This window comes from Aedes aegypti, chromosome 3, assembly GCF_002204515.2.
Source record: "Aedes aegypti strain LVP_AGWG chromosome 3, AaegL5.0 Primary Assembly, whole genome shotgun sequence".
Taxonomy (NCBI): Eukaryota; Metazoa; Arthropoda; class Insecta; order Diptera; family Culicidae; genus Aedes; species Aedes aegypti.
In genome coordinates, this window is record NC_035109.1 from 390,464,785 (window position 1) to 390,491,751 (window position 26,967).

Below are 26,967 nucleotides of genomic sequence, written 5' to 3' on the forward strand. Positions count from 1 at the left end.
CTTATTTCCGGTGAACGCGATACTTATGCTCAGATTGAAAGGCAGTAACGAGAGTAATGAAATGAAAAGATGAATAGAATCGCAAGCGAGTGAGAAATGAATAGAAGTTGAAAACTAACTGAGGGCCATATGTGTGAACAACTCCTTCGAAACGACAATTTGTTGTTTAGTAGTGACCAACGCAACAACATCTAGCCGTTGAATACCTGGATGTTCTACCCGAGATAACTCGTATTTCTCCTATTGTTTAACCTTTCGGCCGTTGCGCGAATTTTTGTAACGCGAGTAGTCGCGCGTTGTACTTTGTACAACACCCTTGGTTTTGTGAATATCCCAGGATTCTGACCACTCATAAAGATGACTTCTTCGGCAAAATTGTTCAGTAGCTCAAGGAATATCATTGTTTCAGCAAAGAAATTCGGGATTTTGCTACTAGGCAGCGCTAGTGAGCATGAAACTTGTGTTTCGCAAATCTTAGGATCCTGACCACTTAAAAAGATGGCGTCTTCGACAAAGTTGTTCGATAACTCAAGTACTATCATTGTTTGAGCTAGTTGATTCAATGTTTTGTCAGTAGGCGGCGCTAGTGAGCATAAAACATTTGTTTCGCAAATATCTCAGGAGCCTGATTACTTAGAAAGATGGCGTCTTCGGCAGAGTTGTTCATTAGCTCAAATTCTTTCTTTGTTTAATCCTTAAAGTTCGAGATTTTGTGAAATAATGATAGTCCCTGAGCTTCTGAACAACTTTGTCGAAGTTGCCTGTCTAAATAGTCAAGATCCTGCAGTATCAACAAAACAAAAATTTCATGCTCATTAGCGCTTGGTGGCAAAGTATCCTATTTCTTGGCTCAAATAATGGTAGCTACTGAACTACTTTGCCAAAGACACTATCTTTATAAGTAGTCAGGCTCCTGAGATATCTGCAAACAAAGGTTTTATGCTCATTAGCGCCGCTCAGTGGCAAAATTTTGAATCAACTAGCTTGAACAATGATAGTCCTTAACTTACTAAACAACTTTGCTGAAGACGCCATCCTTCTAAATGGTCAGGGTCGTGAAATATCTGCAAAACAAAAGTAAAACTTCCATGCTCACTAGTGCCACCTAGCGGTCAAATTCTGAAATAATTGAGGTACCATCAGATAGCGCTTCACCTCCAGAACAACTTTACTAAAGACCCCAAGTTTCTATATTATCTTGATTTTGAGATATACCGATTTCAAACTGTGGTTTACTCGAACCGTTCATTATTATGCGACTTCCATATACATTTTTTTTATTTCACCGTATTATAAAGGGCCCCACTGAAAATAAAAACTGTCGAGTATTGTTTTTAAGAAGATTCTTGAGGAATACATTTTGGTTTAGTGTCGATAGATATCTTTGTTGCAAAATGATGGCATATAAATCACAACTGTTGTACAAAGTACAACAGCGTGACAGCCCGAAGGTTAATGTTGTAGCAGATTACTTCAGTTTTCCCTTTTCTTCCTATGGTTAATCATTCGAATTGTTTCAAATCAAATGAAATACCATTGCCTATGCCGCTGCAGGTAACTTCTATTCAATTCCAACTCTTCATTTAAGGAAAATCCTAACAGAAAATCAACAGAAAAGGTACCTCTTCTAAAAACATATCCCTCTCTAGTTTTGAGTTTTTAACTGAACAATTGAAACAAATGATTGATGCAACGTTCAAAACCACCACCATTCCAAACACTGCATAGAGTTAAACTTGTTTGTTTATCGTAGGGAGCCGGATCCTATTCTTGGCACTTTTGATTCACTTCGGCAGTGGGGTTTTTTAAAGCTACTGAGCTCATATTTGACCACAATATGCTTTGTATTGAAGTGCTTCTTATTGCAAAATTTTAGAGAATTCGGCCGACAAAACCCCCCATGCCAAAATGAATCATGAAAGTGCCCAACCAGCTCTGCACCCTATTGATTGACTGGATAAAGAGAATAGATGTTTGGCATGACGGCTTCAATTCCTTAATTTTCCAACCCACGTTGTTAGAACAATCCAAAGTAATTTGTACACTTCAGATTAATGATCGGAACTCTAAGTCTGAAAGACTTCCTGTACGAGCTGGTGTTCGTCAAGACAGGGACCAATATTATATAATATTTTCACACCCGACTGACCTGAGTTACCTCAGTGATGTCTTTGTGTGCGGATGACACAGGAACCTCCGCCAAAGAAAGAAGCCTGCGTGTCAGCTATAGTAGATTGCAAACAAGTTTGGATATTTTTTCTTCATACTTTCGAAAATGGAAGGTATATCTTAATGCTTACAAAACTCAACTTATAATATTCCCACATAAACCATAAGCTATTTATTTGAAACCTTCAAGTTGACATTTTGTCACTATGAGAAGGGTTACAATTAATTGGTCAGATGATGTTAAGTATCTAGGTCTCATGCTAGAAAAAAGTTTAACTTTTAAAATTCATATTGAGGGCATCAAGCTAAATGTCCACTAGGCCGTCCCTTATTTTTCGAAAATACGAAATGTTATAAGTTCGTCATTGGATTGTGCTCGTTTTGGTAAGAAAAAAATCAGATAAAAATTTGAAGTCCGTACGTGCACGGTAAGTGATTCCCCAACGACCCTAAAGGTATTAGGTGTAGATGACCCCCGTGCGCCGAATCAAGCTCGCTGCTGTAGTGTACGCAGCATGAGTACGAAAAACCACTAGTAACAAATTGATAATCAGCATAGAATTTTAAGTGAAATAATATTTTATACTGTGGATATCTTCATAACACTCCACGCTGACATAAAATTCATAACTACAAAGGGATCGTTCAAATATTACGTAACGCAACAGGGGGAGGGAGGGGGTCTTCCGTAGTGTTACGATCCATACAAAAAATTTAAATTTTTCTTACAAAAGCTGTTATGTGGGGAAGGTAGGGGGTCTAAAATTGGCAAATTTTGCTTAACGTAATATGTGAATCATTCCAAAGAAAACAAACTTTTATGCTGATTATCAACGCGCGCAGAACAATTTAGTACTGGTGGCTATTCATACTCATACTTCGTGCACTAGAGCAGCGAGCTCGATTTTGCGCACGGGGGTCATCTACACCTAATACCTTCAGGGCCGTTGAGGGACCACTTACCGGTGTCCGGCCATTTGGCCGAACGCCGTTTGGCCGAATGCCATTTGGCCGAATGCCATTTGGCCGAACGGGTCATTTGGCCGAATGCCGTTTGGCCTAACCACGAAAAAAAAATTTCTTCAACGCTGATAAGTAGGAGTCATAAGTGCGGTCCAATAACTAATCAGGTGATTCATTTGTTGATTTTGATAATGTGGCCGAACGTCATATTTGTCGCTATATTAGTGCTCCAAGAGAATAATTAAAACGATCCGTTAATTCAGGACGAAGTTTTGAACTTGTGTCAAGACTCTAAGCTGATGGGTAGGTTTGTTTCCGGATTACCAACGGTGTGCTAGGTTTACTCCTGATTGATTTTCATCAGAATTTTTTTCTTCTTCTAATCATAGGCTATTCTTTCGATTTGTACTGGTTCCATAATTGTTAGCTATAATAAATCTTATTTTTCTATTGGGAATTTTACCTTCTTTAAATTATCGGCAGTTCTTTGTAGTTATACTGATATAATAATTATTTGCATTACACTTGCTTTAGTTTTTATAAGACATTTTTCCTTCTTTCGATCATAGGCTGTTCTTTTATATTTGAGTATTTTTCATAGTTTATTGGAATTAATACGCTCATAAAGAGTCTAATTAAAAACATATTTTGTAGCACATGGGTTAACTTAGGAAAGATTTCATTCTCCTCCAAGATTAACTCTGCACCGTTGCTTTCGTATATCAAAAAATAGTACGATTCAGTGAACGTCAAATAGGCTCACTGTTTCTCCGTCGAGAAAAGAAGAAGCCAAAATTCGTTTGCTAGAACTATGAATAATATCGCTTTTTACGATTCGAAGCATTGAAGCGAACCGATGCTACAGAAGGACGTAAAAGTCTTAAACTGTCTTTTAGTTGCTGTCAAAAGCTGACTACAAACGCAATGCGAAAACCTCTGCTGGCTACTATTACCGCTAGCAGAGAAGTTAATAATTGTTTTCATTTATGATGTTCTTCTTTCAGCATTGACTATTTCTTGAACTAATACTAAAGAGCTGATTTATCCTTTTTAAGAATAAATTGTTCTTTGAAATTCATTAAAAATTCATGCTAACTATTATCTATCATCAATTATTTTCAATTTCGGCCAAACGGCATTCGGCCAAATGACCCTTTCGGCCAAACGGCATTCGGCCAAATGGCGTTCGGCCTAATGACCCGGAACCCCACTTACCATCCACGTACGGACTTCAAATGTTTGCCTAATTTTTTTTTACCAGAACGAGCACTTTACAATGACGAACTTATAACATTTCATATTTTCGAAAAATAAGGGACGGCCTAATGCCCACCTAATAACAGAAAATCGAAACTTTGTCTAAAGAATAAGCTCTTGATCTTCAAAAAAATTTTCAGGCCAACCATGTTGTATGCTGTACCAATATGGACTAGCTGTTTTAATATCATGAAGAAGGCTCTGCAGAGAATTGAAAGTAAAAGACTGAAAATGATTATGATTGTTCCATTTGTTTGCACTTAGATATCAACAATTTCACCAAAAATGAATGAAACGTCACTCCGTTGAATTGAAGTACTGTTAAGTATATAAATGGAAGGAATTCCAAGACCGATTTCCCGTCCTACCAACGAGAAAAAGCAAAACGTGAAAATGTCATTTTCAAGAAACGAGCATTCATTGTCCTTATCATCACTCACGCTCATGAGAATAGACAGGCACTGGAATGTTTTCGACAGCTTATTTGAAAGCTCCTTATAATTCATCTTCACTGATTTGACGTTGTCGGCGGTGTGATACTGGTGTAGAACCTCAATTAGCTTGGCAAATAGGATATCGCTTTACATTTGCAAATTATCCCATCCGTTTGATAGTGCTCCGCTAGGCATGAAGTCAATCGAAGTGAAGTGCACTGTGATGTGCAATGACATTTCACGCTACCTGATTTAAATTAAACCATAATGTGCCGAAGGAGGAATGCCATCTTAAAGGGAATGTTAACAGGCGTTACGTTGATTTGTGCTGTTGCCTGTTGCATGCGGCGAAACAAATGATCCAAGATTAAACGAAATTTAATATTATCGCCACAGGGCATCACGTGAAGGCGACGTAAGATTTAGGAAGGACTATCTTTATCCGTGACGGCTTCACAGTTATGGACGGTGTTATACAGTATGTCGAAAAAATTAAGTTTTTTTCAGATCATCCCATCATTGGTATTTTTTAAGATCATAATCATCATAATAATTTTTGTTTTCAGATCATTCAGATCGTTGAATATCATCAATTGATATTCAAATAGATACCTACCCCAGTGTAGGTAGAAAAAAGTTTGTTGATGAGCATAATTGAAATTTGACTGACAATTTGGATAAACCAGTCTTGAGTAATTAAAATGACTCGGTAATGAACAAAATATGTTTGTTTGGAATTTCAGTACCAAAAATATTCGGAGTTACTGTAATAGTTGAATACCAGCGGAGAAGCTTAATTCCTACCCCGGCATCATATCGGAACGTGAGGAATTCAATCATAAATAAGAATCAGGCACGTCTCGATCGGCTCGGATTTTCGGGTTGGGGATTATAGTGTCTGTGGAAGGAGAAGACAACTCGGTGCGAGATTTATGTCGGGAAAACTATTATCATCTGACCGGCCGGTTGTTGGTCGTTCGAATAATGGATGCGTTACGTGTCGCTGATGGTCTGTCATGACACTGACGATATTCCAATGGGTCGGTCTTTGGTCGAGAAGGCAATAACAATTCATCAACTCAATGTGGTGGGCGGCCACCGGAGAACCTGAGAACTTTGCCATCTGGTGGTTGGCAATCAAGGCATGTCTCATCGGATGTCAATTCCGTTGCTTCAGCTGAGATGGAATTTTAGCAGAGAATTTAATTTATTAATGTTCCCACCTTGAGCCTCACGCATATTCTACAACAACTGGCATAGTTCTCACAGCGAAGGAGGTGTACAAACGCGATTGAAATATCTATGACTGAAATATGGATTTAGATTAATTGTGTAGTCGTTAAAATTCCTTCATATTGAGATTTTTTGCTTCTCTTGTTAACTATTGTTTAGTTGATCGATAGAATTCCTCAGCCATCTTAAACTAGTTTATTCCTGAGAGGAAAATTATTGGAAATAACAATGTAGTATGTATTTTTTTAATATTGATTATACCAAAATAACATTTATATTTGCGTCAAGATCGATGAAATTTGCAAAAGTTATTGAGAATGTAAACCCATATCAGCACCCGTGGGTAGTAACTGTGGGGGCTTGTATGCAAATATAGCACTGGTTTAAGAGTGCAATGCCATTCCCGTGTTATCCTTGTGAACCGCACAGCAATTAAAATTAATTAAAAGACCGCCGGTGATACCACAATGCTCACTTCAAGAAGCAGGGAGCTAAAGCGAGGAGTAATTATTTGCAGGAAAATGTTATTGCCGGTATTTTTCAGCTATTAAATTCTTTCTGGAGAGGTTCCACGCCCCAACTCAATATTCACGTTCTGCTGTAGGTGAAGCTTGGTGAGCGAGGAGGAAGTTTGACGAGATGGTCATGATGAATGTGGATATACGTTTTTTTAATGTTTTCAGTATGGGTAACTTTCTTCTTCTTCTTTCTGGCACTACGTCCCCACTGGGACAAAGCCTGGTTCTCAGCTTAGTGTTCTTATGAGCACTTCCACAGTTATTAACTGAGAACTTTCTGTGCCAATGACCATTTTTGCATGTGTATATCGTGTGGCAGGTACGAAGATACTCTATGCCCTGGGAAGTCGAGAAAATTTCCAACCCGAAAAGTGGGATTCGAACCCCCGACCCTCAGCTTGGTCTTGCTGAATAGCTGCGCGTTTACCGCTACGGCTATCTGGGCCCCTGACTGGGTAACTTTATATGGCTCAAATTTGTTCGTTGTTAAACATTCTGTTAGTCGTGTTAACGCCAGTGTTGATTGTTTTAAACTTTTATCTTTTAAGAAGCCTCCAACATAATAAGGACTGTTAGTTTTGTAAAGTGGAATCATAGTTTCCACTCTCTTATATATATCAATGAAATCGTAATCGGGTTTCTGTGCATCGTTCAACTAGTATTCAACGATGTTATTAAAATTTGAAATGCTTCTGGCTGATACTTTTTAAATGACGTAGGGGGATTAGGGGCATAATGAACACCCGGTGCGAAATGGACACCCCCTTAATCTCTGAGAATATGCATACTTCATCATAAGTTCATACACTGCATGAAATCTGTATTGCATTGGAAATCTTTGAAATTTTTACCATGGTAATGAAAGATCACCCTGAGATAGTTGTTGCAAGTGTTGTTCTATGAAGCCCGCTTAAAGACCAACCTGATAGACAACCATTCCACTGTAAGAAGAAAGAAACGTTAATACACTTGTACATGTTAGAAAAATGGAGGCCTCTGATTGCCGCCACAGTAAAAACTTTCGTTGGTTAGTGGGATCATTAATATGAATTTCGATGTAATAATCACATTTTATATTCATGGTAATGAATAAATGATGACGGCAGAGAAGTGGTGAGCCAATCCTTAAGAGACAGGTCTGTTTTAATGCAATAAGATTAAAGAAAGTGAAAAGAGTAAGTGAAAAAGTGGCGTGATCGGTTAGTTCGGTTAGAGTAAGTGAAAAGTGCCGCGATCGGTTAGTTCTGTTTGATCTTTCGACCTTGACACTTGCTCCCACGGGGGCCAGCGACGAGGGCAGGATCAAACATGTCGCGCGTCGGTTTAGTAAGTGAAAAAGTGGCGTGATCGGTTAGTTCGGTTAGAGTAAGTGAAAAGTGCCGCGATCGGTTAGTTCTGTCTGATCTTTCGACCTTGACGCTTGCTCCTACGGGGGCCAGCGACGAGGGCAGGATCAAACATGTCGCGCGTCGGTTTAGTAAGTGAAAAAGTGGCGTGATCGGTTAGTTCGGTTAGAGTAAGTGAAAAGTGCCGCGATCGGTTAGTTCTGTTTGATCTTTCGACCTTGACACTTGCTCCTACGGGGGCCAGCGACGAGGGCAGGATCAAACATGTCGCGCGTCGGTCTAGTAAGGGAAAAAGTGGCGTGATCGGTTAGTTCTTTTTGATCCTTTGACCTTGACGCTTGCTGCTGGGCAGTGCGTCAAGAAAGCCAAGTTTTTTTTTTCCTTTTCGGGTCGCGTGCCTTTTTTTCTGAGTGCTTTTATATAGCCGAGCAAACGAGTGAGGCTGAGAGTGGATTGTGGCTGCGCAGTGAAGGATAAAGGATCAATTGGTGAGCTCGTTTCATGCTACTATTTCTAATCTATAAAATATGTATGACTGCACATTTAATCGTTACAATTGTGGGACGTAAATATGAATTTTCAACAAACTATGAATTGTTCGTCACTGAGAGTGTCGACACAAACTCTGATTCATGAATTATTTATGTTTCACATTTTTTTTTCTTATATTTTCAGAACACCCCTTTTTACCTTTATTTTTGTAATTAAATAAAAAAAAAACTTTGAATGGTTCGACACTACAAGTGTAGACTTGCGAAAGGTTCACTTTATTCAACAAACTTTGGATGGTTCGCCACTGTAAGTGTCGGCATAAGAATAAGAGTGTTCTATGATGTTCCAACCAATCAAGTTTTTTTTCTTTTCAAAAAAGTAAAATATAATAACACATGCTTGCGTCCTGACAGCTGTAGGAATGTTACATTTAGGTATTTGTTCAACAAACTTTGAATGGTTCGTCACCTCAAGTGTCGGCATGAATTTCAACTACATAGAAATTGTTCATATCAAATGAAAATATTATATTTACAAATAAGCATGTATATATCTCACAAATCATTATTTATCATGGTCTAATCGCTTATCAAAGTGAATCCTGTGACCCAACGATCCTTCCCATTAACAAACATCCCTCCCAGTAACCTTTGTGGAGATGCAGAGGCAAACACGGTCTCCAAATAGCAAAAGTTACACACTAACATTCCTTCCCCCAATCCCACCTGACTGCAAGGACGTGGCCGGCGCCGTTATTGACCCTGTATAAATAGAGGCACTGAATTATGCACATTGAAGAAGATTATGGCCAATCCCAGCCAAACTTCTAGTTGATTCTTTGTGCATTTTCACTGACTTCGGTCAATCACGGAATAGCAACCATTGATATGTGTAGTCAGTCTAAGCTAAGCTAAGCTAAGCTAAGCTAATAAGATTAAAGAAAGTGAAAATTTCTGATTAGAGTCATAGCAGGATTCACTTTAGTGAATGCCTTCAGGATATATTCCTTTAATAAACCTGTTTCTTTATTATTTATTCTTTTTTTGGAGCAGGGAAAAGCCCGTTCGAGTTGAGCACCTCAGCTCTATCTCAAATGGGCGCAAAACCTCCTCATCTTTTAGTACCAACAGAAAAACGTACAATCCAAATGATACAATTTAATTTAGTACTATACACTTATTTTCTTAATATTAACATAAAAACGATTTAATTTGCTAGCCTTAAAAAGAGGTCAACAAGAATTTTGATGAGACTCTGAAATAACCTAAGAGAATTTTGTTCGGAGCGTAGTACGGGGGAAAAGAAAATCGAATTCATGTGAGCAACGATTGAAGGAACGACACATAGCGGAAAACGGTTCGTTGTATCCGTAATGAGTACGAGCACCATGGAGAAATATGAAAGTACTAGAACGAAGAGGACAATGAGGTACGTTGAAATTGAGAAGCGACAGTAAATGTGGACAATCAATTTTCAATTGAAAAAGATCTGATACAAACAAAGATTTTGGAATTTTACGGCGGACGCTTAACAACTCCAAACCAATCAGTTTACAACGGTCTTCGTAAATTGGATCGTTGGGTTGTTCCATGGCAGATGGCGCAAGGCAAAGCGTACAAATCTGCGCTGAATTGCCTCTATGCGAGATAATAGGGCGCCCAGACTACTGATGAGTATTCTAATATTGACCTCACTAGCGAACAAAACAAAGACTTTAAACATTGAATGTTTTTAGACTGCTTTGCAACACGAAATATGAAACCGAGTGTTTTAGATGCTTTGGCGGCTACGAAAGCAATGTGTTCTTTGAAGGACAACTTATAGTCCAATAACATACCCAGATCTTTAACCACCGATTCTCTCCTAAGGACAGTACTTCCAACCTTGTAGTCAAAATTAAACGTAGAGCGTTTGCGGGAAAATGATATTACTGAGCATTTGTCAGCATTTAGCTCCATGCGGTTCGTTTTACACCAAACTGTAAACGCGTCAAGCTGGGATTGAAGGAAACAAGCGTTGTTGACATCGTCCACGATACATTCGATACAGCTTAAAATCATCGGCAAATGAAAGCTTGAACGACTTAAGCAACGAATGCACATCATTGAGGTACATTAAAAAAAATAATGGCCCTAAATGACTGCCTTGTGGCACTCCAGAGGTAACAAGAAAGTATGGCGAAGTGCAATCTCCAATTTTGATGGCCATTTTCCCACCACTTAAATAAGATTTCAGCCAATCAATAAAAGATCCGGAGAAACCGAGACGACTCAACTTGGCAACAATTATCTGATGATTGATTTTATCAAAAGCTGCTGAGAAATCCGTATATATGGAATCTACTTGATGACCTTTTTGTAGCTCTTTTGCAATGAATGATGTATACGCTACTAAGTTGGTATTCGTTAAACGCTTCGGCATGAAACCGTGTTGGTGTCCCGATATGAAATTAAGGCAATTGTGCAGCAAAAAGTTGTGAATAACTATTTCGAACAACTTAGACACAGCGCAAAGAGCAGATATACCGCGATAATTTTTGACATCACGTTTGTTGCCTGATTAATAACATCCAGTCAGTTAATATTGGAGAAAAAGGTGTTCATACCAGAATAATTACCATGTTTAAAATCGTTGTAAAGCGATTCGACTGGTTCTACGAAAAGACAGGGCGTTGCACCTATCACTTTGATCAGCAGGGACGGGTGATGCGTTGTTGGTTTAACAAGACAAGAAGGGGCCTCGATCAATGAGAAACGCACGTCTCCATCAATGCTCCCAAAGCATAAATCCAGTATTGGGTTGTTGTGGTTTAAAACGTACTTCAACTGAGATACCCGTGCCATATTTAAACTATCAATGAGCGTAGCATCTGATGATCTTTTGAAGAGCTAGTAACATCCGGATAGAGATAATTTGATTTGCTAAATTTCCAACGAAGGCCGGGTATGTTGAAGTCCTCAAGCATCAGTAAACTGTCCTTAATTTCCATCTTATCAGTGATCCAATTAAACGCGCTAACATGTTGATCAATTACATTCATATCGTGAGAGCGGTCTGGAGAAATGTAAAGGACACAAATGAACAACGTGTTAGTTTGAAAGCTGATAGCAACCCATAATTGTTCGATAGCTTCTGAATTCGGAACTGATAACTGCCTAGCTTTAAAGCTGGCTTTTACTGCTAATAATACTCCTCCACCTGAGTTTTTCAAACTATTTTGAGGATTGCGATCCAAACGAAAAACGCTGTAAGTATCGCTGAAAATCTGACTGGATATAGTATCACTATTCAACCATGTTTCAGTGAAAGCGTACGCGTCGTAGCTAAAGTCCGAACCCGTGAGGCAATAATCACAAACGCGAGTGTTGATTCCACCGACGTTTTGGTAATAGACAAGCAGACTACACTTCTTATCGTTGAAACCGTTTCGAGCATTGATGGTTGGTAATATTATGTTTTGATCGTTGGATGATGATGATGATTTACAGACAGCTCTGTTTGTTTGATTAATGTAGGTTGCAGTTTCGTGGTGTTGCTGGAAATTCGGATATCTCATCATATTTTGTGCAGCATCCTTCCCTGCTTCGGCGGGACATATACCACTGTATAACTCATCTGATAACACAGGAAGTGCGGCAAAGTGGTACGCTGTTGAGACATCAGCCGACTTGGCAAACGGATGGATATGATGCTCACCATATGGGTTGATATACGCGATGGTGGTAGGTCATTTGGCATAAAGTCGTTTGGCATAAAGCCGTTTGGCATAAGGTCGTTTGGCATAAAGTCGTTTGGCATAATGGTCGTTTGGCATAATAGTCGTTTGGCATAATGAGTCTGAAACCAAGAATTTCTCAATTTTCGTTTTTACGTTTCTATTGAATCTTTCTGATGACTTGTTTTGGCTGAAGGCTTTGTTTGAAGACTTGTTTTGGCTTTCTGAAGGCTTGTTTTGGAGTCAATTGATACAAAATGGCACTCTTTTCAACAATCATTCGCTTTTGAATAAATTTAAGCATATTAGGAAAGTTATTGCCAATAGTATTTTATTATTTATCCAGAAATTACCCTTCTTTCATATATTGATTCTTCTTTTGAGTTTCGCTATTGGAACAAATTTTTGCACTGAAGATTTTTATATATTTAGCACAAATTTACCCTTCTATTAATTGTTCTATTTTTTTCCTAAATATGATGTAACCATTATAATAGGTATGAAAACTGTTGATTTTTAATTTCGATAAATTTCTCCTTCTTTAATGCAAAGGCTGTTCTTTGGAGCTATATTTTTTAAGTATTTTTGTATGCTACTGACAAAATGGCGGCAATCGATAACATTGATCTGCTCAAATTATCAGCGAAAAGAGAAATCGATTACTGCAGTTACTTTGATGGGTTGTGCTACTTTTCCCCGAATGTAGTTTCCCCGAATGCCATTACCCGAATATCCCGTTTCCTCGACTAGCTCACTCCCCCGGAAAATTTTTAGCACCCATAATTGTCGTAACTATATACATTTCAGGGGGTGAACGAACTGACCATCTAATATGCAACCTTCTTTATTTAATTGGCGGTTCTTTCGAGTTTTACCGTCTTCAGCATTTTTGCCAACATGTGAATAGCCGAGAATGACAGAATACTTCCTTCTTTTGACTGTTTATCGTTCTTTCTCGTCACCACTTTTCGGGGGAACCAGTCATTGCCGCAATAATTTTTGGCGTCAATTCTTGTATTCGTTTAATTGTAAATTTTGCATTCTTTTAAAAATAGGCTGTTCTTTATGTTTATACTGTTATAAGTTTTATTTTTTAGTAAAGCTAATTGTGAACCATTCTATATTATCAATTCTTGCCAGATGTGTTGTTAGAATTATAATTATTTCAGAACCTGCCAATATTCAATATATACTTTTTTTGGGGCAAACGCGTGATCTCCTTACGAGATATTCTGGAAAATAAATTATTTCAATCACAAATTTTCCCTTTTCTCGATAATAGACGGTGTTTTTGATGTACACTTCCAAAATTAGAATTTATATTGAACTATTGAAAAGTTATACCACAAATATTTTCTTTTAAAGATGTTTTGTTCATTTGAGCTGTGCTGTGAAAAGAATTTTTTGCGTTAGAGTCTGAAACATTTTAAACGAAAAATAATCTGCTATCTATCGATCGCAATCAAATCCCCGAAGATGATGTATGCAGACGATTTAAAATTCATCCGTGTGGTGACGTCACTTGTTGATTGCTGCGCACTTCAAATGGATGTAGACGCACTGTTGAAGTGGTGCAGTGAAAATGGGATGGAAGTGAATATTAAGAAGTGCAACTCAATTACATTCTCCCGGTTGCAATCAACAACTACTTTTGAATACACCATGGGCACTAACGTAATTCAAAGGGTCACAGCCGTTAAAGATCTGGGAGTTATTCTCGACGTGAAGCTAAAATTCTCGCAGCATATTTCTTCTGTAACCGCAAAGGCATTTGCAGTTTTGGGCATAATAAGACGTAATACCCAAGCGTTTCGTGATGTATATTGCCTGAAATCATTATACGTTTCGCTTGTACGCAGTATATTAGAATACGGCGTCACCGTCTGGGCCCCATATCATTCCGTCCAAATCGCTCGCCTAGAACGTGTGCAGAATTTCAATTATCACAAGTTGTGTCATATCGTATTACCTGATAGCTGCTCTTGATGTTTCTGAATTCGGTTCGTCGTTCAATATAGTTATGCCATGGAAAAACAGATTTTTAAGGAAATGTTCGATGAACTGTTAAAGGGATCTACCCAAACATTCGTTTATTGCCAAGGCTATATAAAGACACCATTTAAATAAACTGTTTCGTACATGCCATATATGTTCTGTGAACCCAGTTTTATATTTGCATTGAGGATAAAAAATCATTTTCAGAGTGTTTTTGTGAGCGAGTTGCCAATTTCAAAGAAAATTGCATACCTTTAGGCGTTTCATTTGGTGTATTCTGGATTTCACAACATTCAAATCTAAAATTGACCGATTTATCAACAACTTGTAAGATTTTTGAGACTTGATTCGGGATCAGTAATCCCAAATTTAGTAATAAACATGTCTCTTTATTTTAGGAAACATGTCACAGTAATTGATCAACTTCACCCCGGAATCAAAAATTCCACTTTTTGATTTCTAAAAAATATTTTTGTTATTATGATAACAATTCGTAAAAAATTCGTTTCTATAATTCGATAAACATCCAACCAGTACAGGTTTTAAAAATATTTGGATGAGAATACATGTATCCTACTAGGAATTATAGAACAGAATCGCTCAAAAGTGATCAACTTCACCCCATTTTACGGTACCACTTGTTTGATTTTAACTTGTCCAAAAATGTGTTTAGATTAAGGATTAGCTTTTAACAATAGTCTGTACGATACTATTTTAATGTCGAAGACTGTTTACAATAAATAAATAAATAAACTGGGGCAGAGCTTGATATGCAGCGAAATATTCTATGAGCGTTCCCTTGATGAATAACTGCAAACTTTCCTTGCCAATTTACTGTTTTCAAATATGTGTATCGCAACAAGCTCAAGGGTACTCTATGTTCTGAGATGTAGAGACCCGTCACGAGTTTTATTTAGTAATGCTCTATAATGTCACAACAATTTTTGAAATTCTTAGCTCGGATAATCTCTGAACGAACACCACGCTTGTTTAGAACCTACCAAAATGTTTTGCTGTGCTCGGTGGTGTTGATCTCGGTAAAAGCTTAAAAAATGCCGATATTTATTTCAAGTCAATCATTATGCCAAACGGCCATTATGCCAAATGACCATTATGCCAAACGGTCATTATGCCAAACGACCATTATGCCAAACGACTTTATGCCAAACGGCTTTATGCCAAACGACCTTATGCCAAACGACTTTATGCCAAACGGGGTACAATCATACGCCATAGGATGTTCGGTAGACTGCAAGCTTAATACACAGACCAACAGACGTAACACTTAGAACAAATCTCGATTAAAATCATAGTCACGAGGACATGTACGCCCAATGCTAAAATTAGTGTGTTTGGCCGACAGGCCAACAGATGGCGGTAGTGTATAAACGTCAAACGCGAACAAAAACGATGCGAGCGCTGCAGGTGGCGGATTGGCCACCTACCATATTTTTGAAGCGACCGTTAAAAAGGTGGTCGATGCAAAATGATGAGAGTGTGACGTCTGTTTGTCTGTGCTTAATACTTGAATCAGGTTTTGTGTAGTATCCCCTGCTTCGGCGGGATATATAGCATTGAAAAACTTACCTGGTGACACAGGAAGTGCAGCAAAGTGGTATGCTCCAGGGTCATCAGATGACGAAAACTCGCCAAAGTGTTGATCAGAATGATCCCCAGATCGGATGATACGGGTGGTAAACTCTTCAGAAACTTGGAGACATGGTTGAAAGTAGAGATTATCGGTTCCATTGATGGAAGTGGCAAGATTCCCAATGAACTGCAAATTAGTTTCACGACTTAAATTTGGTGCAGCATTCCTCGCTTCGGCGGGACATATACCACTGTCAAACTTACTTGGTGAAACAGGAAGTGGCGCTAAGTGGTACGCAATTGGGTTGTCAGCGGACGAGAATTCGATGAACGGTTGATCATCAATACGGTGGTAGTTGGAGATATTAAGTGGCTGTTGATTTGAAACGCGAACTAAATTTGGTGCAGCATTCTTGCTCGCTTCGGCGAGACATATACCACTGTACTGTTTCATATGGAAATACTAGTGACTACCTTATCCAACGAAAACTTGAATGAACAGCCTATTTAAGAAAAAAGGGCAAATTTCTGGTGAAATTTTTGCAGCTATGATGTACAATCTATATTCATAAGAAAGGAAAATATTCGTTTAAAAAATTGAAATATGAACATCACCAAGAAGTCCAAACGCAGCTGTTCAGCAAGACCATATTGAGGGCTGTGGGTTCGGATTCCTCCGGTGGGGGATCTTATGCGTTGAACATTTCCTTGACGTCCCTGGGCATAGAGGCACATGCACAAGAAAGTTAAATTGACAATGGAAGCTCTGAGTCAATAAAAGTGTTATTTTATAACAAGCCCATTCACAAAGTTCGTTACGCTGAAGGGGGCAAAAAATGTTGTGGGTAGTTGTCCTCAAAATGTCATTGCCCATACATAATAAATAGAATTTACTTACAAAAAATGAAACGAGGAGGTGGGTAGGCGTCAAAAATGGCAATGTTCGTGTACTATTTCGGTCCCGTTCCAAAAATTCTCATGTTGCATGGGTTTCAGAATCTGATGGTTTTCATCTGAGAGAGACACGCGAAGTGGAAAAATATCAACGTCATATGCAGCCCAGATTCCCCTCTCACGAAACGTCAAATGCAGCCTACCGTTTTTATAGCTGAAAAAGTGAAAAGTATTGTGTTCAAAGTAAACTGTTATTAAAAACCTCAGTCGGCGGAGCAGTTTTTTCCAAAGGTGCTGATTAATCTAAGCAAAAGATCAATTATTTCTAATGTCTGCTACGTTTGATGGCATGAAATTTCACTCAAACGGCTATTTATGATTCGATGTGATGCAAACTCAATCATTTTTTGCTGAGATGTTCATGTGAGGTTTTGAACAGCATGCGCATAATTGGTATAAACACTAAGTGGAATAAGAAAAAAACTCAGCAATCACAGAAAAAGAAAACCGTCTTCGCGAGTCTCGTCTCAGGTTTCCATAAACCGGAAGTCGCCTTCTTGGATTTCAAAATGCCGTCAGACATAGATTTCATGTACTCATCGGTCCCGTTCCAAAAATACCCATATTAGATGGGTATCAAGTGATTTTCATAAACCGAAAGCCGTCATCTATGATTCCATAATGGCGTCGGGCATCGATTTTTGTTATCTTCTCATCGGTCACGTTCCAAAAATACACATACAATGGTAAAAGTGATTTTCACAAACTGAAAGTCGCCATTTTGAATCCAAAACGACGTCAAATATCGATTTCCGGCATCTTCTTGCCGGTCCTGTTCCAGAAATACCCATATTACATAGCTTCAAGTAGGTCATCAGGCAGGAGCGTTAGTTGGAATTTTTGGACCATAAAAAGAGGGAGCGTAAGTTGGAATTTGAAGCGTTGGAATTTGAAGCGTAAAAAGAGGGAGAGTTAAACAAGTGAGCGTAAAAAGAGGATTGGCTGTATGTTCCCTAGGGTATCAACTAGTGTATTTGTCATTCTAGGCTCAATCGAACGCGATTAATTAGCATACGGAACGAACCAGTGATATAGGGTCAATGTTTAATATATTTGAAACGAATATTCCATACAAACTTTAAATTGAATGCGCCAGCTGGGGGAGCAACCAAATGAGTTGAATTTTTGAGAGAGCTTTTTTCTTACCCTATACACTGGGGTGCCCCGTTGAGTTTTACAACTTTTGTGTATAACGGCCAGTCTAGTATACATATACAAAGTTAATCGAAACAGTCAGAAGCTGTCAAATTCTAGTCATTATCATAAACTAAATCGCATAAGGTTTCAAATTAGTTTGCAATAAAACCTATACAATCGCGTGGTATGCCATTTTTCATCATATACATGCACGCATTCGTGAAACTTTGCACATATAAGCATCGCATAACGAAAATGGTGTTTTCGTTATACGTGCAGTTAAGGTGAAAAAGTTTGGTATCATCTTCTAAGATTGCAGTAAAACTTCAAAGGCACAAATCTCGCGAAGAAAGCATCCAACAGCAGTGCACTTTTTATTTTGGCTCTGTGCACTAGCAGAAAACTCAAAATAAGAAAATCAGAAACGTTTGCCAACTATTTCTCCAGTTTAGTGCCTTTGAAAACGTGAGTAGGGGCATAAGTCGGCCATTGTGGCGGCCATCTTTGGATTCCGAGATGTTTCACCTTAAAGTGAGATGTTATTTTTAAATTACCTATTTGTTTTATGTTTCATCAAAAGTAGTTTGCAACGAAATGTTCTGTTTAGTTTAACGGTTTATACCATGGAAGTAGGGAGTGTAACGGGAATTCAGAATACTCCTGACAATAGAGAGTGAAAGAAGTGCGAAAAACTGTATATAATTATACTTACGCAGCCATTGAACAAGTTTTATTATAAGAATCGACACTGTTCATATGTTAGAGTTAAGCGACCCTCCATTGCCTAGTTGCAACATCCGCGGCTACAAAGCAAAGCCATGTTGAAGGTGTCTGGGTTCGATTCCCAGTCGGTCCAGGATCTTTTCGGAATGAAAATTTCTCCAATTTTCCTGGGCATATATTAACATGTACTTGCCACACGATATGCGAAATGGTAACAGTGGCAAAGAAAGCTCAGTTAATAACTGTGGAAGTGCTCAGAAGAACACTCAGCTGAGAAGCTGGTTCTGCCCCAGTAGGAACGTAATGCCAAGGGCGAAGAAGACGTTAGAGTCAAGCCACAATCCATTCATTGACATTGCTCTACACTATGGATATACGTACCTACATTACAACAGCAGGAGAAACGCATCCAACTGTGTAGAGCTCATCGACAGTCACCGCAAAATTGAATGCCATTGCAAATCACAGCCATCTACCACCTTATCACGCTCCATTGACATCCTTGTAGAAAACAGCACGTGATAGCAATTCTGGGGGCATCCCACCCCGTGTACTTTCATCGTTTCCATAACGTCGGTGCAAGGTGCATTCTCAGTTGAACACGTGTGTCGATTGCAATTTACCAAAACCAGTAATTGTTGGCAACGGAATATCTACAATGCAAATAACATAAAGAGCAGCATGTGACTCTCTGAATGAACCAAAATGTTTATGGGAGTAATTATTGCTGGAGCAAAACTACTCTGCTGTTTTCGACCTATCGTACTTAAGGTCACACGGCACGTCAAGTCATCAATCACCACCATGTCCATTTGAAGAAACAAAGCTCAAGCTCCGGTCCACATACCGAATTGAAAATGTAGCAGTCTAATTCTATATATGTAGTACACAACCTAATAAATTATCAGCTTCATTGGTCAACTAAAATTCGATGTTTGCTTTTGAAAAGTTGGAATGAGACGGAAGATAAGGAAAATTGCATAATTTCTCGTGTTACCTTAACAAACAAACAGATTCACATTTAAAATGAATTTCACAATGCAAATTATTATAATGGATTAGCAACATCTAAATCTGGGCATATAAATGTTAATATAGCATTCAAATTATACAAACAACAAGTTTAGTCACAGGTAGTCAAAATCTATGTGTCGTATTCCTTCGTTGAATCTCTGACAAAAGGTCAGAAGGAAAAACAGAGAAGTTTCCACTAAAAAATGATTTTTGACTTTAATATCTTTCCTTTGAGCGTTTCGGCCTTTGCCCCTGAACACCCAAACAAAAGCATAAATCGGGTTTGAATAATTAAGATATCCTAAATTTTTGTTTGAAATTTGATAAGAATATTCTGCAAAACTACGATAAACAACACAGCCATCCACCATGGCATCTCAAATCGTACGATTCTAACCCCACGCAACTTTAGAGTGAGAGGATAAAATATACCGTTTTGATTCATATTACGGACAGCTTCAAATTCCGGACACTCTCGTTTGTATGGGAAACATTTCACACGAAATGTTTCAATTTTCGCCATCCAAAAGTTCTCATTTTTGAGGCTCGTTTTATTAGGTTTTTTCCATAAATACCATTGCAAATTTATAATGCCCAACTACCTTAGACGTCTCTTAAGTGGTTGAACGATTTCAATTGATGATTTGACTGTTCCATTAATGATTATCATGAGCTGTCCGTAATTCGAATCAAAGCGTCCGGAATATGAGGCAAAAGTGAGGGAGCGTCCGGAATAAGAATCATGAAAAGGTCACACGTTTTGATTTATTTAAAATTATTCAAGTTGCGGACGCGTAGTCTTTACCCACCATTCGAAAGATAAGGGCTTCCGACGCTCGATAACGCTAAAAAATCATACAGAACGATTTATTTTGTATGATCCAAGCTGGGTTATACTTCACTGAGGCCTTAAGTGTCCGTAATATGAATCAAAACGGTACACCCTCAACTGGTTTGTTGTGGTAATCGCATCCTTTAGCTGTTGTTTTTTCTGGAAATTTCAATTCAACATAATATCGAATCTCAGCTGCAGGGGTTTTCCGGGGATCAAAGTTTATCAGCGCAGAATTATCCACTCGGTTATCAGTACACACACTTCCGGATCGATGAGAAGAAGTCAAAGCAATCAAAATCAAATTGAGTTTACGTATTGCTTGGCTCGGCTCACCAGTAAGCCCTCCATTCCGGGAAGTATAGCTAATCCTCATTCCAGCATCGACCTTCATTGGTATTTCACACGAAAAAGTCTACCCAACAGTTTGTTTGGTTCAACGCTCGTGGATATTGACGAAAGATGATGAAGCAACCGTTCGCCACTACATTTAAATAACGACGTCTTTCAAAATGGGAAATTTGTTACCCAGACGACCAGAATGTTAGGGGGCCCAGATAGCCGTAGCGGTAAACGCGCAACTTTGTGGATTTTGTTTTTGAGTAAATGCTACATGTAGTAAAGTACAATTTTTTTTATTCATATCACCCAGTATGTCAGATTGTTCGTATAAGTTACAGTGATGGTTCTTCTCCTAGTTCTTAAGTCAGAAGGAAGTCCTGTTGGGAAAGCGAAAGGAATCGGAAGATGCTGAATCTACTAATGGAAATAGAGTGCAGCCCGATCATAAATGTTTGAACTTTGGGATATGGTGTTTTGTTTACATATTTTTCGTGGCTGATACGGGCATGCATAAACAGTAGTGTGGGACAAAATTTAGATTCTCGCTCCAGTCAACTTTTTGGATTGAATTTAGGTCCCATAAAAACTGTGCAAAATTTCAGCTCGATCGGAGAAACTATATTTTAGCGCCAGCCGTTCATAGTTTGTATGGGATTTACTGTGGGAAAACTTAATTTTGCAAAGAAAAATCGCCAGAGGTCGCCCATTGACCTCTATAAAAATTCTGAATGCAGACCTCGATAGGTACACTCTTAAATCAGAATGCCGAAATCAGCTGTGCGAATCTCGGTTAAAGTTCGTTTGCTGACATCTCAGCAAAACTGACGTTTAACGGCAGCGGCACCCGAAGGTGCTGCTATAAATAAACTTGATTTTTTGCTGAAATATCAGTTAAAATTCAGTTGCTGACAGCTCGGCTGTGCGGATCTCGGTAAAACAATGAAAATTAGCCGAGCTCAACTAAGTGTGTAATTTAACGATGAAGATATTGCCGAAGGCCGCGAAACAATCCGACACTTGTGAAAAAAGTTATTCAGTGAAAACTTATTAGCAATATGACGTTGATTAACACGCAAAGGAATAACAATAATAACAAAATCGGGCATCGGATTGCTTTGCGGTCCTCGGCAATGTTGGTTATCGTAGGAATACCTATCGAGATCTGTGTTTAGAATTTTTATAGAGGTCAATGGGCGACCTCTGGCGATTTATCTTTGCAAAATTAAGTTTTCCCATACAAACTTTGAACGGCTGGCGCTAAAATATAGTTTCTCCGATCGAGCTGAAATTTTGCACAGTTGTTATGGGACCTAAATGCAATCCAAAAAGTGGACTGGAGCGAGAATCTAAATTTTGTCCCACACTACTGTATATGCATGCCCGTATCAGCCACGAAAAAGATGCAAACAAAACACTGATCAGCTGACTGTGATGACACTCTGGTCTGTTCGTCGGAAAGTTGGTGTGTTGTACAAATTTGTGTGACTTCTGAATTGAACAACTTTGTGGAACAGACCAACCACCCTCAACTTACCGTTTTAATAAATTCCCTTACAGGAAAAATTCCAAGTTATTTGTAGCTCGTCATCCAAATATCATCCAATTCGGACTACCAGCAGCTGAGATACAGCATCTCAAACTTGGGTATTTTGTATGGAAAAACAGCATTTGGTTACTAACTTATGTCACTGACTGTATAATAGTTCCAGCACTAAAGCGAATAGCGCTTTTCGCTTTTTTACTAGCACTGCCTTCCCTGTACGATAAACCTAATGTCAGAAGTAAGGCGCTGTAAGGAGCATTTGATGCTCTCACAGCACACTACTTTCGACATTAGGTTTAACGTACAGGAAAGGCAGCACTAGAAAAAAAGCGAAAGCGCTTTTCGGTTTAGTGCTGGATCGATTATACTAAGAACCAGACCTCTGCTACAGAACATTGACAACGTCTGAGTTGAAAAAAAAAAAACACAACTTTGGTTTGGTTAAAAATGCAGAAATTGCTGCGTAAGCTTGGAGCAAACTACATTAAAATTTCCAGGATAGCGGACTTACCCGACGGTTTGGGCTTCTGAACAAACCCAAGACGAGCAAGCTTGATGATTGAAATTCTGTTGAAAGCTGCAGGCTTAAAAATGTGTCTTATTGTGTACTTCAATTGAATGAACATTTGACTAAAAGATGGTCGATTACATGTACTTTTGACATTTGACGTGAAATAATTCATTTAAATTTCGTGATAAGTAATGTGCTCTATTACTCTTTATCTTTTCAGAAAAAAAAGTTATGATCTGTGCAACGTTCCTGTTAGATGTTACCAGCTTCAAGAGGGGTTGAGAGCCAAAAGCTATGGAAACACATCGAAGTTTTAATATCAGAAAAACTAGCACACTAGTCATTAACATTTCCAACTAATAAACAAACGCCTAGAGATAGATAGGAAGCAACTTACAAGAATATCAGAAATAATTGTACAAAGCGAAAGGAGATTATAGAGATGTGTGGGCATATGGCCTCAAAATAACGGAATAACTTCCGAAAACCCATTGAAAGGAAAAAAAACACCTTAATGATGAAGTGTGGATCTCATGTTTGGATCCGAAGAAAAAATAATCAGCTTCTGCTGAAGCTGGCAGAACAAACAAAACACTTGCACAAAAATAAAATGCCATTAGATAACTAGGAAATTAGCGGATCGAGTGAAATGTATCAATTTGGCCGGGAACGGAAGCGAAGCGAAATTAATTGACGCTGGCAAAAGGAAGAGGTCCACACTAAACGGAGCCCTTTTTAGCGTCCTTTTTCTTTTGCCAAAGTGATGCGAAGGTACGGTTGAATGTGCTCCAATTAATGGACAAGAAAAAAAAAATCGTGGAGGAGTCTTTGTGTAGGAAAAAAATGGACGTTGGTTTGTGAGATATGGGACTTTAAATCTAGTAGCCTTAAGTCTGTGAATATAATTGTTAGGAATTTTAAAACGATTGATAGATATAACGTTTCCTCAGAGTACACACAACTGTAAAAGATGAAAGAAAAATAATACGAGAAGTGATAAATTTAATAAATTTACTATTTTGGATCGAACGTGAAAGGGTGTTTGAATTTGATAATGACAGCCTTGTGATGGTGATATCTGATAATATCTAATGAATTGATAGTTCAAAGTTGTTTGACGCGGGTAACTAGGTGAGTATAAAAGTTATAAATTAGGGCATTGTTTAAGTTAGTGCTTCTAACACCGTTGCTCTCGATTCCTGATTGTGCACTATTTGACGCGAGTTCAGCTCCGATACCGTCCTTACCAGCAGCTTTATTGTACTTGGACTCTCAACCCAGAGGCTGGTTGGTTTTTATCGTCCGTAGTACCGATGAAGACATTTTCTTCGTTGCCTTGCCCCTTATTTTCTACGCTCTTAGTAACATTCAGATGTTCATAGAAGTGCTGCTTCCACCGTCTACGTGCATGGTAAAATCGGGAAGGCCTTGTATTATGAATCTTAAATCAATCTTGGAAGTTTTTTCAAACTCTAATGCAACACTACTAATACTAATTATCAAACTTTGGAGAACCAATATCTTTCATGGAAAGAAATATCAATAAACTCTAATTTAACTTCTTGAATTTACTACGCATTCCAGAGATGTTTTTATGTACAAAGAAGAATCAATCTGCAGTGCATTAAGGCGTAAAGCTTTCCTGTAACAGCATATGCCATATCAAGTTCCAATAACAAGCGATAAGAACGCATGTTGTTGAGAGTTGTTTGTTATTGTCCCTTGAATAAACCCACCTACATCAGTTCATACCGTTTTCATGTCGTACTGCTTACGTAAATCCTTTCTTGAAAAAAAAAACCTTGTCCCTACGGTACCGACAAAAATTCGTTCACCATCGTTTAATCATGACGTTGTGCCGCCTAGTGTACGAGGATATTTTCGCTCGTTCAATGGAATCACACTCGACAAACGCACTCTAATCTGTGAGTGATGAATTTCCTGTTCGTCGGAGGCAGCTTCCTATCAGTCACTAAACCACAAAATAGGCCTCCCAAACCAATACATGTATGTTTCTAGCCAGTACTCACGTCGCTGTCCATCTGAGCCGTAATATTTAATGGAAACACTTTTCCGACAAAAACGATGGTAGGCACACATTACTTCTCATAATGACTTTCCAAATTGCGCTTTTATTGGGCAGTAGTCATGAACAAGTTTTCCCTCAGCGGAGAACATTGCTACCGAGCGGGGAGATGCTGTCACGGTGGGTCTAAAACTGTTATTGATGGAAAAAATGACCATCAATTTTTTCATTCACCACTCGTAATATAATACACCAAGACTTGGTTTTACGAAGAGAGACATAAGTATCTCCATGTAGAGACATAAGTATAATCCATGTAATATTCACTTACTCATTTGTCATACTCGCTCTGAACTCCGGAAAACTCCGTTTAGTCTCCAAATCTACAAGCGTGATCGATGAACCATTAGATAAGATTAGATACGTGTTTTTAATTATGAATCGTGGTTTACGGCTAACCAGCCGAGTGGAAGTTTAACAACTACAGAAAAGCTAAACATTACATTACACCAATTGCAAATTATATGTAATGTTTAGCTTTTCGGTAGACATATTAAGGCTGATACAAATATCAATTTTCTTATATGTTAAGGACTGTTCATTTAAGAAAGTGGACACCTAAATATTAGCATTTTGGTGTTAAAATTCCATAAAAACAAATAAAATTTTGTTTCAGTGTGATCTCAAGTGTTTATTTTGACAGCAGACAAAAGTTGACATAAAAAAATTATAAATTCTAAACGATGGGTCGAATTGACATGGCGACACTCAATTTTTTTCTGCACAAATGGTGTACAGAAAAACTGCCGTTCCGAGATTTGGCATAAATCGCGAAGTGTCCAAATTGATTTTTTTCAACGCTGTGGCCAAAACAGATATTCCTGACGACGCACGATACATCCCAACAGAAAAATTTGGGAAAAATGATTTGGTATGGCAAGCAATTTGCTCCTGCGGTATGAATGTACTACATATTTCACGACGGGTTCAATCAACGGCGAAAATTACAGAACTGAATGCATTAAAAAATGGCTTCTGCCCATCTACTGAAAGCATACGATGCCTCCATTGTTCTTGCCAGACCTAGCATCGGCTCACTATGCTTCAGCTACTTTGGAGATACTCAAGAAGGAATAAGTCGAATTTGTAGAAAAATGATCGAATCCATCAAATTGCTCAGAACTACGCCTCATTGAATCATATTGGGCAATAATCAAACGGCAACTTAAGAAGGATGGAAGAGAAGCAAGCTCCATCGATTTTTTCAAGAAAATGTGGTCAGCAGTTCAAAAAGCAGTTCGAAAAGTTCCGAAAAAAGTTGTGCAAAATTTTATGGGAGGTATCAAAAGAAAAGTAAGAGCATTCTCCAGCAATGCTCATTAAATGTTCAAATTTATGTGAATTTGATCGAAATTACGTTGATTTCCACGTATTTTAGGTAAACTCATGAATTTGTTCGAAAATAAACAGTTTACTGTAAAAAACACGTGTCCACTTTCTTAAATGAACAGTCCTTAGAGGAGGGGGGGAGGGTTTATGAAAATAAATATATTTTTTTTGTTTTTTTTTTTTTTTAACGGTAGTTCTTTAACTTTTTTAATTATCCTCTGAATCGTCACTTAATCTGTTCTTTACATTAAAAATTTAAAATTTCTAATTGATGTCAAAAAGAGATAGATCTTTTTTCCCCTCCAATATTTTCAGATTTTTGTAGGGAGGGGGATGACATAAGAGAAAATTAAAATTTGTATCAGCCTAATGAATGCTGTTTCAAAGAATAATAATTTATATTTTTAAAACAAGTACTGGCATCCTAGCTATCGATTGCAGTCGATAGATTTTCAAAAGATTTATTATGAATGGATATATAATTTTTCATATAATCGAAAGTTGGTTTTCTGTTTTGGGGTAACTTTGATAATGGAGTATGAATCGAACAAAATTGAATGAATAACGAACATTTATAGAGCATTGCATACCTCTAGGCGTTTAACGTTATATGGAAATTTCTGACTTCGATTACAAAAATGGTCCCAGTTTGTGAAAATGCTATTCGCTAAGAGATTTGAGACCGTATTCAAGTTCTATGATAACTAGGCTGTCAAAGATAAGTGGCCAACTATTCAAAACTACATCAAATAGTGATCGTAGAACAGATTGTTTGCAAGCGTTT

At 38.2% G+C, this 26,967-nt stretch overlaps 1 protein-coding gene across 3 annotated transcripts in view; it reads left to right on the forward strand.

The window, feature by feature from the left end:
- The window catches only part of LOC5576162 (somatostatin receptor type 2), a 96,040-nt gene extending 72,345 nt beyond the window's left edge, over positions 1–23,695 (forward strand). For all 3 annotated transcript variants that reach the window (XM_021854149.1, XM_001662460.3, XM_021854150.1), the window contains exon 3: positions 22,989–23,695. The gene's annotated coding sequence lies outside the window, so the exon portion shown is untranslated. The remainder of the gene's footprint in view (positions 1–22,988) is intronic.
- Positions 23,696–26,967: the final 3,272 nt, after the last annotated feature.